Here is an 11166-nt window from a genome sequence, read left to right as displayed (position 1 = left end):
TTTGAAATGTAGTGAAGTTACAGTAAAAGTCTCCCCAAATGAAAATACTTCAGTGAAGTACAGATACACAAAAAAACCTACTTAACTAAATTTAACTTAATTAAATTTACTTTGTTGCAGTCTACCACTGGTTTTTATTCCCTACAGTAATAAATATGTGTGATATTATTTTTTCCCCCTAATTTTACAACACCTTGCATAAGATTTTCCATCCAATCCAACAGAATGTGAGAAATTATACATGAAAAAAAAAATAATAAATCTCAGGATCCAAACTGAAACACAACCCACACAACCTGCAGCTGTGAATGAACAACCTCTACTGTTCTTGGCAGATGTTTTATTAGATTTTGAAGTGTGCTTGTAAAGAATTTTTCAACCATAAGGGTTTTAGTAAAGTCAAAGCACATAAGGCTGGAAAATCCAGGTGTCCCAATACATTTGACCTTACAGAGTATATCGAAATAAATATGATAAAATATACTTATTTATTTGTTTTTTGTAAATTAAACTAAACATGGATTTTACCTCAGTAATCATTATCATAAAAAAACAACCTTGAAATAATATTTTTTTTAAAACAAATAAAAAATATAATTCAATCTTTTGGTCATCAATATGAAATGTTTTAGATTTAAATAAAGACAATTTCAATAGATTTTCTGGATTTTATTATTAGCACCCACAAAAATAAATATTGTGCTGCTTGTGATTATTTGTATCTTTTCTTTTTCTTTTTCCTTCTACAGAACCTCGCCTATAGGTTTCCATCAAATCCGAAGAGCGTGACCAATTCCGCAAAAAAAAAAAAAAAAAAATCAGGATCCAGATTGAGGCACATCCCAGAAAACCTGCAGCTGTGAAATTGCAGTTGAAGGTGCTTCCTTCAAGAATGGACTCAATGGGGTGAATACTTTCGCTCACAAAACAGGTCAGTTTTTTAAGTTAATTAGTGTTTGGGTCAAAACGCAAGAACATTCAGGACTGTTCGAAAAGCACGTCGTGCAAGACAAAGGGTAGGAATTTCGATTGAAGATGTAGTAGTTGAATTTGAAATAAAATTGGATGCTCCTGTCAGTCATTCTCGACTCGAATTATAAGAGCAAATTGGGTCTAAATGTGGAATGTGATGCTCAAAAAATAAATACCATTCTTATGACCAGGTGTCTGCATACGTTTTACGATATAGTGACTATATATATATATATATATATATATATATATATATATATATATATATATATATATATAGGGTTCAAACAAGACCAGTGAAGATCTTTTTTTGCCGTATCACACAATTAGTCTCGTATCTCTGAAGAATTACTTCCCATTTTCACTTCAGCTTCAGGCTTTTAAAAACAGCTACAATTGAAAACGAATATCATGTTTTTTTTTTTCTCACCCTCACTTTTTCCTTTCAATTTGTAGAGGTTCGCTCTAATATCTCGGCCAACCGGAGGTCTCAGAAGATGACTACTTCGATTTCTGTCTCATTTAAGCGTTCATTGTGCCCTACAGTGCTCGAAATGGAGGTCGTTCCCAAAGCGCTCATGCCGGAGACAAAGTCATTTTCTTGGAAAAGACCTGTAGCGGTGGACAAACAACCAACACTCAAGTCTTTCTTCTGGCTTTGTTGATAGTCAGCTGGAAAAAGAAGCACAAACTGGAGAGGAATATTTCTTTTTTTTAAACCACACACTGGATTTAAAAAAAGTGTTACATTTATTTACTGTATACAACTTCAATTCAGTTTTATTCCTGTAATGCTTTTATGAATATTCATGTCATTAAACAGATTTTCAGAAATACTAAGTAGATTTACATCCTCAATGAAGAAACCTTCATTTTTTGGTTAGAAATATACTCTACATTAACCGGACAAACCGAGAATAAGATGATTCCACATTTAGTCTCCATTTGGTCTTAAAATACCATGTAACACATTCGTTTTCTTGCAAAAGCCTGAACATTTCTCAAAATCCTCAGTTCATCGCTCAAAAGTAAGTGTCAATGAATTCCCATCAGAGAAACAAGATCATCAAAATGTTTAATCATGTTGTCAGTATGATGATTTGCATTCAATGAACTGATGCTGAGATGTTTTGGGGGTTAAAACTCTTCAGCTGAAATCATTATAATATATTTTGATCAACATGAACATAAACAACTGATAATGTAGGAAACAGCAGACACTCGTACACAATCCATTAAATGAATGTAAAAAACGATCGCGATTTGATCAAAGCAACAAGAAATGTTCTTATGATGAGCACAAATGACTACATGACGAGGTTGAACAAGTCGTTTTGAGGATTTCATTTCTGATCTGAAAAATGCTCCAAAGAGAAAAACTGCAATTACATTAAAAGTAGGTTTTGTTTTACCTCAGAAATCAAATTCTTCACTAGACAGTCCTCAATAATAACACTATATTAAAAAAAAAATAAATAAATATGATCTTTGTATCATCATAATAAAATATTTTAGCATAAAAAACATTATATAAATATAAACTTTTTATTTATATATTTATTTATTGTATTTTGCTCTTTTTGTACATGGAGAATTTACACAAACACCTCGGTTTCGACAGAGCAGCTTGGGAATAGTTTGCTTCCCTTCCTGGAAGGTCGCTCATACCAGGTAACATGGAGAGAGTCCACATCTGTCCCATGCAGTCTATCCACTGGTGTCCCACAAGGCTCACTACTTGGTCCTCTCCTTTTCTCCCACTATACCCACTCTAGCTGTGAAGTCATATCCTCACATGGGTATTCTTCCACTGCTACTTAACTCATTCTCTTTTCCTCCCTCAGATACCACAGATTCTGCTCGGATCTTGGCATGCTTGGCAGACATATCATCATGGATGACTGCTTATCAGCTAAAATTCAACCCCAGTAAAACAGAACTGCTGGTCATCCCAGGTGAGGAACTCAGAGTAAATTTCTGCTGTCCCCTTCAGCCACTGTTTGCAACCTTGGGGTAACTTTGGACAATCAACTGTCCTTCTTGTTACATGTTGCTAATGTGGCTTGTTCTTGTCGGTTTCCTCTCTACAACATTCAAAGGAAAATGTGTCATTTTATTTCAATTTAATTAATTTTTATTTGTATTGCGCTTTTAACAATGAACATTGTCTCAAGGCAGCTTTACACAGATAATGTGGTGATAAAAATAAAGATGTTCTTTATAAGTGTAAGTTTGTCCCTGACAAACAAGCCGGTGGCTCCCCGAGATGGCATAAGGAAGAAACCTTGAGAGGAACCAGACTCAAGAGGAAACCCATCCTCATCTGGGTTGCACCAAATGTCCATTTATTGCAGATAAATCCTGTAATCCTGAGTCAGTGTAGCAGACTGTTGACATTAACTGCAGTCCAAATCCATTCTCAAAGCTCTTGTTCTTACTCCGGAATTACATGGAACCACCCAAAGCGTTGATGGGAAACCGTCCCCAGTTGCACAGAGTGGACTTCAATCGAAAAGAGAACACTATCCAGAGGCAGGCCTGGACGAAGTGGGAAGATCCACAGAGGGAAGAGGGGCACTGATTTTCACCAAGAAGCAGCATATATAAAGAGAAAAGCAGTGGGCCTAAGACAGATCCTTGAAGAACACCAAACTTTACCTCAGAAAGTGTGGAGAACTCACCATTTTCATCAACAAACTGATAGCGATCAGTCAAATAAGACCTGCAACAGGAGAGAGCGGTTCCCTTTATTCCAACAACGTTCTCTAGTCTAGCATGAAGAATATTATGATCAGTGGTGTCAAAAGCTGCAAAAAAGTCGAGCAAAACAAGTAAAGAGACAAAACACTGATCAGAGGCTAATAACAGGTCATTTACCACCTTAACTAGTGCCGTCTCTGTGCTATGATGAGGTCCTGACTGATACATTAAAAAATGTTATGCCTCAGTAGATGTAATCAGAACTGCTGTGGTACAACCTTTTCTAAAATCTTGGAGATAAAAGAGAGGTTTGATATTGGCCTGTAGTTGGACAGCTGACATGGGTCAAGGTCAGGGATATTTATAAAATCGTCTGGATTTCTTGCCTGATGTTTTCAACTTTATTATTAAAAAAGTTCATGAAATCATTACTACCTATTGATGGTGTGCATGTGAGTGCTGTGGTTTTATTTCCTGTTAATTTTGCTCCCGTGCTGAATAAAAATCTAGGATTATGCTTGTTATTTTCTATAAGGGAGGAGAAATATGCTGATCAGCAGCACTAAGAGATTTTCTAGAACTCAGGAGATTCTCCTTCCATGCTATTTAAAATACTGTCAATTTGGTTTTACGCCATTTACGTTCTAATTTCCGAGTGGTCTGCTTTAAGGTGTGCGTATGATCATTATACCACTGTGCTAATTTTTCGTCCCTAATCATTTTGGTTTTAATGGGAGCTCCATCATCTAGAGTATAACGTAATGTTGATTCTAGACATTCAGTGGCCCAGTCGAGCTCTGCGGGTCCGACGGAGATTTAATTAATATCGAGAACTCCAGAGGATTACTGATAAAATGCGCTGCTGTAGCTGATGTGAATGTACACTTAACACGGTAACGCGGTGAGGTACTATTGCAATGACTGATGCAGATTTTAAAAGAGATGAGGTAATGATTTGAAATAGCTTCAGACTGTGGAATTATGACTATATATATATTTTTTTATCCAAATGTGAATAATAAATCAAAAGTGTGTCACCACTATGAGTGGGTCCTATAACATTCTGATTAATTCCTTCTGAATCTAGAATGAACACAACTGCTGCTCTTAAGGAGTCTTCCTGATTATTAAAATGAATATTAAGGTCACCAACACTTAATGCTTTGTCTAAAGAAGAAGCTGGATTTGTGATGGAATCTGCAAAATCTATGAGAAAATCAGAGTCGGGCCCCTGGGGGTCTATAAATAATATTTAATGGAATTGACTGACTTGACCTGATTTTGGACATTAAATATTTTATGTTGGTGTAAAGTCAAGTCAAGTTTATTTCTATTGCACTTTTCACAACAGACATTGTCTCAAAGCAGCTTTACAGAATTTAAGAGTGAAGGTGAATGGTGTGTGTTTATCCCTGATGAGCAGCCTGTGATGAAGGAAAAACTCCCTTAGATGTTATGAGGAAGAAACCATGAAAGGAACCAGACTCAAAAGGAGAACCTCATCCTCATTTGGGTGACATCAAGACACTACACAACACTGGAGAGTGAGAACTAACATGAGCACTGAAGTGATGTTCTTTCTACAGTCTTTTTTATTTTTGAGATTATGGAACCATGAGCTACTGAGCAACTCATAAAATAGCTCAATATTTGAGATCATCACAGATCCAACACCAAGAGCCTTTAAACACTCAAAGAGTTCCAGTGTCCAAACTCCACATGGATCCAAATGGCGCTGGTCCGTCTGTAGATGGTTCGGGATGTTTGCTGGGTCGGCATCTACTTCTTTAAAGGTCCACAATCTTAATGAGGTGGGACGTGACTAAAGAACTTTAAATGTTTTACATTTGTTTTTAGTTTTTTTTGTGTGCGATGCTTAGTTTATTATTATAAATAGCTGTGACTCCGCCTCCTCTGCCATTTAGACGTGATGTAACTATACCCAGGAGGACTCACTTCATTTAATGCTACATATTCATTTTATTATTCCAGCATTATTAAAGTACATCTACTTAAAGTCAAATCATGTGTTAATCCATAATCGAAGAATCATATTGCGTGCCAAAAGTATTGGCACCCGCATTATACAATAAATAGTACCAATCTAAATTGAAGCGAGTTTAAATGTACAGTATGCACACAACGTTGGTGTGTGTGTGTGTGTGTGGGTGTGTGTGTGTGTGGGTGTGTGTGTGTGATCATATTAAACAGCTATTTATTTAAAATGCAAAAATTCTTTGGCACCCTGAGAAAATAATAGTGTGTTTGTACACACCCTATTTTTCAGCTCGGACCACCAGGTTGTTGTTTTTTTTATTATTATTATTGTTTTTATTAAGGCTTTAAAAAAACCCTGACTCATTGATTTTCTGTCCTGTAATCACTTCACAGTTAATGTGGAAGTGTGTTCGGGGTTTGTTTTTATTAATGGTGCCAATAATCATGTTCATGCTTGTGTGTGTGTGTGTGTGTGTGTGTGTGTGTGTGTGTGTGTGTGTGTGTGTGGGAGCTCGAGCTGAGACTTTGACTCCATTTTATTGTTCCGAACCTTGATGAACTGTGACGTTTCCATGGCAACAGCCCCTTTCACAAGCCACGAGGATCAGGGCGGAAATTTCATACACGCCGTCGCTCCCCTGATACGCACCGAGGCGAACAGTGTACGCCGGTGCCAAGGGACGTTTTTACCCATGAGCACATCACACCACCAAGCGGGTGTTTTGTTCTAGTCCTCAGCGTGGAGTTGGTAATAAATGAATGAATGAATGAATAAACAAACAAACAAACCAACCCACGGTGACATTTTGAACTGAAATCCTCTCCTGCATTACCACATGGAGCGAACAATTAATATGTTGCTCAGGAAAAGAGTGTGGCATGGTTTCAGAGGCGAAACAACCTCCAGGTCAGGGTGTGGGGTTTACGGATGATACATCACTGTCGTGCTCTGTGACCCAGCACCACCCGAATACTTTTTATTATGATGATTACTCCATTATTTTTTGACACCAGATCAGCTTCCTGGCTTCGGATCAAAGATCAAATGATGCAAGAACCGAGTCAGAGCACCGGAGCTGGGCCGTGGTGAGGCGAGGCAGGGGGCGAGGCAGGGGGCGAGGCGGTGGGGGGCGTGGTGAGTAGGGGGTGCAGGTGGGGACGGGGTGTCACTGATCATATAGAGCCCTAAATTATTCAGACAAGTAAAAATAGAGTGTGTGAATCCTCCAGTTGGGGTGGGGGAGGAGAAGAGGAGCAGGAGAACCTTGGGTGATGTTGCACTCTAGTGGAGAGATGTGGTATCTACACACACACATATATATGTATGTGTGTGTGTGTGTGTGTGTGTGTGTGTGTGTGTGTGTGTGTGTGTGTGTGTGTATAATGGATGATATTCAGGCTTCATCTATGTTGTAATCTCCTGTCAAAATCAGCAGTATTTATTAGAATTATCAGTTTATTTATTTATTCATTTTTGTTTATTGATTTGTTTGTTTCTTCACTTGTTTATTTATAGTATTCAGGGTCTTTTTATAAAATCAAGCCACAGTAAAAAAAAAATTACTTTTTTTTTTTTATTTGTTTTCATACTTATTTACAATACTGCTTTATTTATATAAGCAGATGAAGAATTTAAATGATTCATTTATTTATTTTATTTATTTGTTTGTTGCATTAAATTTACCCACACAAAAAAACTATTTATAAATGTTTTTGTTTGTTTACTAGTTTGCTTGTTTGTTTCTTTTGATTTTCATTTATAAAACACAACCAAAAATTTGTATATATATTTAAATTACTAATTAATTACTTGGTTTATTAATTAATTAATTTTTTATTTAAAAAATAATGAAAACAAATTGATTTGTTTGCTTTTTAGTTGTTTATATATTTATTGTTTGTTTATTTGTTTGTTTGTTTATTAATGTCATATTAATGTTTAGTTCCAATCCAACAAGAATTATTTTATTATTATTATTATTATTATTATTATTATTATTATTATTATTATTATTATATTACCACACAAAAAACGAATTTATTTATTTATTTATTTTCTTTCTTTCTTTTTTCTTTCTTTCTTTCTTTCTTTCTTTCTTTCTTTCTTTCTTTCTTTCTTTCTTTCTTTCTTTCTTTCTTTGTTTGTTGTATGAGTGAGACATGACACTGAGACATGAGGGTAAGACGGTGAGACGGTGAGAATGTGACTGAATGAATCTGAACAAATATCCATAAAATCTAGTGAAACATCTACCTAGAAGAGTGAAGGTGATTATAACAGCCAGTGGAGACTCATGTGGAATGAGGCGGTTAAAAAAGAAAACACACACCAAACTCATGGTCAGGCGTCTACAAACTTTGGTGTAGTTTCAGGTTCTTGGATTGGGAAAGCAACGGTGTACTTGTAGCTATCTGCACAAGGTGTGTTTGTTAGTTTGTTCTGTTCTCCAGCAGGACTCCACCTTTAACAGTAATGAAAAGCGTCATGCTTCACCGGTCGAACCGCTCGCTCTGAGACACGTGTGCGTTCCAGCCTGGTTTGAGAGAGTTACTCCTCCCTGAATCAACACGTTGCGACATAGCAATTTTGCCCCATGGCAGAACCGAGAACACACAGCTGGCAGAATAAATCGCAAGTCACATGACCCGTGCGAGAGAGGATTCCTCTTTCATAACACTGGAAAGTCTTGATATAGACCCTTCATTTGATACAGAGGCTGGAGTGGGATTCTGGGTATTTATCGAGCTTGAAAACACATTGTATTGTTTTCAAGCTCGATTATGATGCATATTGCTATAAAACAAGATCTTGGCACCCACAGAGCATGCATTTCCATAGATGAGAACTTATTCTGTTTCTCCATCCTGATTGGTCAGAATTTGATCATTGGCAAATTATGAAAAGTCCTCAGTCCATTTTATACTGTATTTAGATTTTACCTAATTTTTAAAAGAATGTGATCAGACAGAGAAAGATACAGTATATAGGGCTGGACACTTGACAATACTGAACATCCTGTTCCACATTGAGTCTCCATTTGCTCTTATAATGAGCTCCACTCTCCTGGGAAGATGTTTTACTAGATTTTATGGCGGTTTGTGAAGATACAGGCAGCCACATGGGTGTTAGTAACGTCAGGTACTGATGTACAGTAGGTGAGAAGGTGAGGAGGTTTGGGGGAGCAGTCAGCATTCACATTCATCCCAAAGGTGTTCAACAGTGTTGGCGCTCTATAGCAGGAGATGTGCACAGGAGCATTGTCATGCTGGAGCAGGTTTGGGCCTCCTAGCTCAAATGAAAGAAACATTTCTTGCTACCAAATGCACAATTGTGTGCGTCCAAATTCATGCTAACATATTGAGAAAGAACTACATTTGGCTGTCCATCAGGTGTCCCAACACTTTTGTTAATATAATGTAGATTTGATCAGTTATTTAGATTTATAGAGGCATTGTTATGCCGAGTGGTCAGATATGGGTACTGCAACAACGACTAATAGAAATCCACTGGGGCAGGACTCAAGCTGCCCCATGCTAGGGAAAAAGAGCAGTGGAATGGACAGTAAATAACAGGGTTGCCAGATTTGTCTAGTTTAAAAATGGCCACCAGTGAGTAATGAGTTTAGAAACAAAAATGAATGCTGTATATATAGAACCCTCAAAAGTCTCTGTTTAACCTTTATGGTTGTATTCGTAAGGTTTTAGCTTGCTATAAAATTATTTATTTTAACACCTCTTCCAAAGCCCTGTGTCCGTGTTTAGAAATGATCCGTTTTTTATTTATGCATGTAAAAGCTCAGATTTTTTCCCCAGAGGAGCAAGATGAAGAACATTTCAAGGTTCGGGATGAAATCTTTTTCGGGAGTTCAGTTGGAGAAGCAGTAACAGACAGGATAGGTAAGGACAGGGTTGCCAGATTGGGCAAGGTTAAAAAAAGATTTCATAAACGCCAAGATCTTGTTTGATAGCAATATGATTTAGAATCAAATCAAATACATTTGCGCAAAAAGTAAGTGACAAAGTGTGTCTATTGCGTGGAAGTATTTCTACTGTAAAATAAACCCATACACTGACCAGCAAAACTATGCAACTTTGTACAGAGTGAGCTCTATGAAGGAAGTGTGTTAAAAGTGTGTTGGAGTGGAGAACTCGAGTGTCCTGCACTTTTCGGGATGAACATTCCTCATTTGTTTAAACTTCAACCATTAATCTAACATAATCTAATCTAATCTAATCTAATCTAATTTTGCAGGAGGTGTATAACAGTGAAAAGGGAATAAATCTGGAACGGTATATTTAACAAGCACATGCTTTGTACATGTAGACAGGATTACAGGGTGGATACTACAGTGACATAGCATATCTTATTTCCATGACCAAATTCTTCTCTACCAGTTTCAGGTCATTTTTTTTCAGGCTCTGAGATGATTCTGGGCTGCACATTTTGTTGGCACCTGTTTAATAATAATAATAATAATAATAATAATAATAATAATAATAATATCGCTTCAGTGCACATCTTGCTAGCATAACACTACTCAAAACAAGATCTTAGCATGTGTGATAGATGAGAAGTTTCCTTCTGATATAAAAATGCAGTGTTTTTTCTAAACATGATTCACAAGCTTCTCTGAAAACATGGGTTTCTTGTCAGTCTCATTAACAGCACACGGTGTTGACGAGTGAAAGTGACAGGGCGTGTGAACAGACACGAGGATAATCAATGTCACTTGGTTCTGTGTTTTTTCTTCTAAGTTTGGAGAGCAGAAAAAAAGATGCTATCAGTCAGGATGTGAAAGTAAAAGGCTGAGAAGGCAGAAAACAGATCTCAGCAGGCTGGCAAGGCAGCAAGTTTTTTTACGAGTTGCCCATTTCCTTAATATTCAAAGGCTGTAATTACTTACGCTCAGTCATCTAGAATGAGTTCGTTCTTATTTGTGGGTTGGTGTTCATTTTCTTTGAGAAAGTTTGTGGACACCTAATTATAAAATGTGCTTTCGTTTTGAACATCCAATTCCTGCTCTAACAAGAACCTCCACTCTTATGGGAAGATGTTCCACTAGATTTCATGGAGCCCCACAAGCATGTTAGTAAAGTCAGGTACTGATGTAGGTGAGGTGAGGAGGCCTGGGGTGCAGTCAGCATGAAAAATGTACCCCAAAGGGATTCAGTAGCTCTATAGATGGAAATCTTCCACTCCAACTCATGTGCAGTGTATCTTCATAGAGCTGGCTTTATGCACAGGGGTATTGTCATGCTGGAACAGGTTTGGGTCTCCTAGTTCAAGTGATGGGAAAATTTCATGCTACTATATGCATTAAAAGGCGTCCTGTACAATTGTGTGCCTTAATACTCAACTACTCAATACCACTGAACAATTTTTTCCAACCAATGCTAATTTCTGATTGGCTTAGTGGTTGACAGTAATTCATTATAGTCAACCCCCGATAATTCGCAGTTTGGAACTCGCGGGTTCTCATTTGAAACCTAATTATC

Source organism: Silurus meridionalis, chromosome 1, assembly GCF_014805685.1.
Source record: "Silurus meridionalis isolate SWU-2019-XX chromosome 1, ASM1480568v1, whole genome shotgun sequence".
In the NCBI taxonomy this organism is placed as follows: Eukaryota; Metazoa; Chordata; class Actinopteri; order Siluriformes; family Siluridae; genus Silurus; species Silurus meridionalis.
The sequence above is the reverse complement of the archived record's forward strand: the minus strand, read 5'-3'. Positions refer to the sequence as shown.